Source organism: Bidens hawaiensis, unplaced genomic scaffold (assembly GCF_021521415.1).
Source record: "Bidens hawaiensis isolate Kalapana, Puna unplaced genomic scaffold, B.hawaiensis_p1.1 tig00040123_1, whole genome shotgun sequence".
In the NCBI taxonomy this organism is placed as follows: Eukaryota; Viridiplantae; Streptophyta; class Magnoliopsida; order Asterales; family Asteraceae; genus Bidens; species Bidens hawaiensis.
In genome coordinates, this window is record NW_027497081.1 from 93,185 (window position 1) to 99,184 (window position 6,000).

A 6,000-nucleotide genomic window follows, 5' to 3' on the forward strand; every position below is an offset into this window, starting at 1 on the left:
AGCTTCGTTTAATACTTGCTCGCGCAATCCTCCCTTGAGAGGGACCCATATGCGGTTAGCGAAATATAGATTGCCGTTCTCTTTAAGTTCCAAACTCTTAACCATACCCCCAAGGCATTCGTTTTTAACAAACTCTGGTTTCAAGGCTTCTTGCTGAGCGTCTCGGATGAGGGTAGAGAGATCTGCGTGAATGGTCAACCTTAGAGCCTTGACTCGTAGCGTTTTTATTCGCTCCTTCCTACTTAGCGCATCTGCTACCACATTCGCCTTTCCAGGGTGGTACTTAATTTCACAATCATAATCATTCAACAACTCCACCCATCTTCGTTGCCTCATGTTTAAATCCTTTTGATCAAATATATGTTGAAGGCTCTTGTGATCCGTAAAGATTATACACTTTGTACCATAGAGGTAATGGCGCCAAATCTTTAGCGCGAAGACAACCGCTCCAAGTTCTAAATCATGCGTTGTGTAGTTCTTCTCATTGGTCTTGAGTTGGCGTGAGGCATACGCTATGACTTTGTTTCGCTGCATAAGGACACATCCAAGTCCCTGATGTGAAGCGTCGCAGTAAACAACAATGTCATCCATCCCCTCGGGCAAAGACAAAATTGGCGCACTACATAACTTCTGTTTCAACATTTGAAATGCTGTTTCCTGATTTTCGCCCCAAACAAACTTCTTGTCTTTCTGAGTTAGCGCGGTCAGAGGTAGAGCTATTTTGGAGAAGTTCTCAATGAAGCGTCGATAGTAGCCAGCTAGTCCTAGGAATTGCCTCACCTCAGTTGGGGTTTTTGGCGCTTCCCAATTTTTGATGGCCTTGACTTTGGAAGGATCAACGTGTATTCCTTTCTTGTTTACAACGTGACCTAGAAAGTGAACTTCTCTAAGCCAAAACTCGCACTTGGAAAACTTCGCATACAACTTTTCTTTCCTCAACAATTCCAAAATCAATCTCAGGTGTTGCTCATGCTCGGCCTTGGTCCGTGAGTAAATCAGAATATCATCTATAAACACAATCACAAACTTGTCCAAGTATGGTTTGCACACGCGGTTCATCAGATCCATGAACACAGCCGGCGCATTAGTTAGCCCGAAAGGCATCACTAAGAACTCATAATGGCCGTATCTAGTTCGGAAGGCTGTTTTCGGCACATCTTCCTCATGGACCCTAAGTTGGTGGTATCCTGACCGTAGATCTATCTTCGAATAATAACTGGATCCCTGCAACTGGTCAAATAAGTCGTCAATCCTCGGTAAGGGGTACCGATTCTTGACTGTCAGCTTGTTCAGCTCCCTGTAGTCAATACACATTCTGAACGAACCATCCTTCTTCTTAACAAACAGTACTGGAGCTCCCCAAGGTGAAAAGCTTGGGCGTATGAAACCCTTATCCAATAGTTCCTGTAACTGATTGGATAGCTCTTGCATCTCAGATGGAGCTAATCGATAAGGCGCTCGAGCTACTGGCGCAGCTCCTGGGACTAAATCAATACGAAACTCGACTTGTCGCGGCGGCGGTAATCCGGGCAAATCTTCAGGAAAAACTTCTGGAAATTCGCGCACTACTGGTAAGTCTTCAATTCTTCGCTCATCTCCTTTCTTATCTACGACATGCGCCAGGAAGGCGTAGCACCCTTTTCTTAGGCACTTTCGCGCCTTTAGGCACGAAATCAGTTTCGTCGCAACTCCCCTTCTTTCCCCTTGAATTACCAAGGTTTCTCCGTTCAACAGTGGGATCCGAACCTGCTTCTCATGGCAAATAACTTCCGCGCGGTTCTCGACTAACCAATCCATACCTACCACAATGTCAAAACTTCCCAAGTCTATTGGCAACAAGTTAATATTGAACCCGTGACCTCCCATGACTATAACACATTGTTCAGTTCTTTCGTTCGCGCATAACTGCCTACCATTGGCTAGTTCTATAGTATAAGGCGTGTCTAGCCTACTGGTTGCTAGGCCTAGGGAGTCTTTAAACTCAGCGGATATAAAACTTAGGTCAGCGCCAGTATCAAATAAGACAGATGCAAAATGTCCGTTAAGCAAAAACGTACCGGTTACCACATTCGGCTCTTCTTTAGCTTCGCCTGCGCCGATCACAAAAGCTCTCCCGCGAGCTTGGTTCCCCTTTTGCGGGCAATCCCGACTAAAATGCCCTGGCTTCCCGCATGCGTAGCAGTTGTCGCTTGCTCCAGCTTCTCTGACACGGCAATTCATCGTCTTGTGCCCTGGTCTGCCACATTTGGCACATTCGATTCTTGTGCATTCACCCTCGTGGTGATACTTGCATTTGCTGCACCATGGGCGAGGCCCGCTGTATCCTTTTCGTGGTGGCTCCGCGGCCTGAATCGCGTAAACCCTTGCGCTTTCCTGCTTCTTGAACGGTGGCTGCTTGGAGTCGGACCCTCGGTGGTGAGAGTTCCATTTCCTCTTGGGATCAGAGGTTCGCTGCTCGATTCCGCGCGGAGTCAACATACCCGCACGGACCGTATCCCTTGTAAGGGTGATGGCCCGCGCTACCGCCTCATCAAAGGTTGGAGGCGCTGCGGCGTTGAGCGGAACCCTAACAACAGGAGGTAACCCAAAAATATACCTCTCGATCTTCTTTTCCTCCGTGTTTGCCATGTCTGGCACCAACTGGCAAAGTTCGTTGAACCGGTTGTTGTAGGCGTCGATATCCGTTCCTACCATGGTGTGGTTCCAGAATTCCTGTTGTAGACTCTGGATTTCTGCGCGAGAGCAGAACTTTCTCATCATCATCTCCTTCAGTTCCTCCCAGGTCTTGTGGAGAGCAACTTCTCGCCCCAATGTTTTCGTTTGAAGCTTCCACCAAGACGAAGCTGCCTCTTGGAACATGCAGGTCGCGTAAAGGACCTTCTGGTTCTCACTACATCCGCTAATGGAGAGAACTGTCTCCATCTTGTCAATCCAGTTGTACAGCCCAATGGCCCCTTCGGTTCCCTTGAATGGCCAAGGCTTACAGGCCATGAATGTCTTATAGGAGCATCCTTTGTCCAAGGCTCCTGATTCGGGTTCTGGGGTCTCATTCTGACGACCCTGACTTGATTCGGCCTTGCTGGCCTCATGTGTTGCGATTGCTTGCGCGATTATTCCCGCGAGTTCCTCGGGTGTCATGGTAATTCCTTTGGCTTTAGTTGGAGGCATTCTCGCTTTAAAAGTGAAAATATATCAGACTTAGCGCATGTACTCTGAGCACATAATGTTATCATTATTTTACTAGACACTGTGACCCGTGTTCCTAAGTGTGTGTATAGTTTCTTTTGAAAATATTTTCTTTGAAAAATATTTCATGCGATTCCCCAACGGTTATAGTCTAGGTTAAAACTTCTTTTCCTAGTTCGCTATAACCTGGCTCTGATACCAATCTGTCACACCCGGCCCTGAGCGGCGGAAACAGCCGGGCGCGCACGAGTGGGGATTGATAATTAAGCACGGGCCATTGCAAACATTCAAAGATTTTCATTTCGCATGAAAAGTTTAATACAAATACATTACATTGATTAAAAATTACATAAAAACATCCAAGTATAAAAACTGTTGAAGATTTTCCACGCCATATCCCCTTGCGCGGCGGGAACAACCACGCGCACCGAAGGGATAGAACTAAAATCTTCCAAAAAGCTAGTTTTAGATGTTCAGCGTGAGGTGCTCTAAGTGTGACTCCATGCGCTACCTAGTTATCTCCTGAAAGACACGTAAAAACATTTGAATCAGTATAAACTGAGTGAGTTCACAAGTTTTAGTAACTTGATAAATCGTGTTTGCATCATAATCTTGATACAAATCATTCTGAAACATAATTCTGATAGCATCATCAAAACACATGCTTGGTAAAACATAGTCCTATCAACATATTCTGATAAAATCGTTCCGCGAGTTACGCGCGAACATTTCTGGGAACTGTGCTCGTCTATGCAAAGTGGCGCTGCCACTACGAGCTAAAATAAGTAATACCGTCCCGCGGGTTACGCGCGAACGTTTCAGGAAAATGTGCTCGTCCATGCAAAGTGGCGCTGCCACTACGAGCTAATCAATAATTCCGTCCCGCGGGTTACGCGCGGACGTTGTGCCGGAAAACAAGGCGCTCGTCCATGCAAAGAGGCGCGACCCCTACGAGCGGGCTCAAACCCATAGTACTGCCCCATGACCATACTAGGCACTCGTCCATGCAAAGAGGTGCGACCCCTACGAGTGGGTGGATCAAACCAGCAGTCCCTACCCTTAGAGTTCCAATGGTAAAGTGATCACTTACTCGAATTCTGGCGCACATACATCGAAAACCATAGATACCGTTTGCATTGCTCGTAAATACACTATAATGAAACATTATTTAAACACATAATTGCTTGTATTGCTTGTAAGAGTATCACATAAAACATAGTTTTAAGTACGTGTCCCTCGCCCCGAAAACAGTTTAAAAACAGTGAAAACATTAAGAATAGGGGCTGTGAGACTCACCTGAGGTTCTTGTTAAGGGATTAACCGAGATTCGGGTTTTCTTGGTGTTGGCCTCGGAATCGAAGGTCTAGTAACTGGAACGGAATCGAAAATAACGGACGCTTTGGGAGATGATTAGTGCAAGTTTGCAGTTCTTTGAAGTGTGTTTTGAGTGATAATTTAGGTTACATATTTATAGGCAAACTCAAGGGAACACAATCCCTTGCTTTAGGGGATTGTAATCTTTTCATATCTAGGTGTAATGATGATAAAGTATGGAAATTATTATTGTTTATTGTTTATTTAAAAGTGGAGGAGTGGTTAAAAGATCTTGATTTGATTTGGACAGGACATGCAGGTCTGGGGTTGGTGAGAATAGGGTGGCTGACAGTTGACTTTTCATGTTACAGTGTGCTTTTTCAGGTACTTTTGTCAGTGTACAGTAAAAAGTGGAAAATCTCTGAAACACGCTACTGTTTCCCTTTTTGGGCGGGAGTAATCTCCTTATGTCTGGAGAATAAACTAAGTGTTCTGTGCGCATCACTTTGTGCGCATAGTTTTCTGCGTGAAGGACATTTCTTTGCTGCGGGTAGGTGCGTAACCTTCTCGCAGTTAGGGATATTGAGTTTCATTTGTAGATTCTCCAGGTGGTCTTGGTATTTCAACATAGTGATCAGTCATGTTGAAGTCAATTCCATCTTGGAGCTTCAGACAAACTAGCTCTCAATGTTCCCGCCATGCGGGGAGGTTAGTTCCCTTCCGCACGCGCATAAACGATTTAGGATGCACCCGCCTTAGCATCATGCGGGATGGTCAACCCATAGACAACATAACGTTAAGTTACATGAAAACATAAAGCCAAAACATTCGCGCAGGGCGCATATAACATATGCTCACGCTGGTTCTTAACATGGTGCGCTCGCGCAGGTTGCACATAACAAATGCACGCGCTGACTAACATGGCGCGCTCGCGCAGGGCGCACATAACAAATGCACGCGCTGACTAACATGGCGCGCTCGCGCAGGGCGCACATAACAAATGCACGCGCTGACTAACATGGCGCGCTCGCGCAGGGCGCACATAACAAATGCACGCGCTGACTAACATGGCGCGCTCGCGCAGGGCGCACATAACAAATGCACGCGCTGACTAACATGGCGCGCTCGCGCAGGGCGCACATAACATTTACAATCACCTAATTATTAGGTGATTACTTAGTTTAAGGGATTGGGAATTTACCGGGTGTCACATTCTCCCCTCGTTAAACGAATTTCGTCCCGAAATTTAGGAGTCGTTGCTGGCTGAAGCCATGCTCTGAAAGAGGTGTGGGTAATTCTTGCGTATTTGGTCTTCTCTTTCCCAAGTGAATTCAGGCCCACGCCTCGAGTTCCATTGAACCTTTACTAACTTGATTTTGCCCCTGCGTAACTTTTGTTCTTTCCAATCGGTTACTGCTATGGGTTCTTCTACGAAGTGCAGCTGTTTGTCGATGTGAATCTCTTCCAACGGCAAAATCAACGTTTCGTCAGATAAGCACT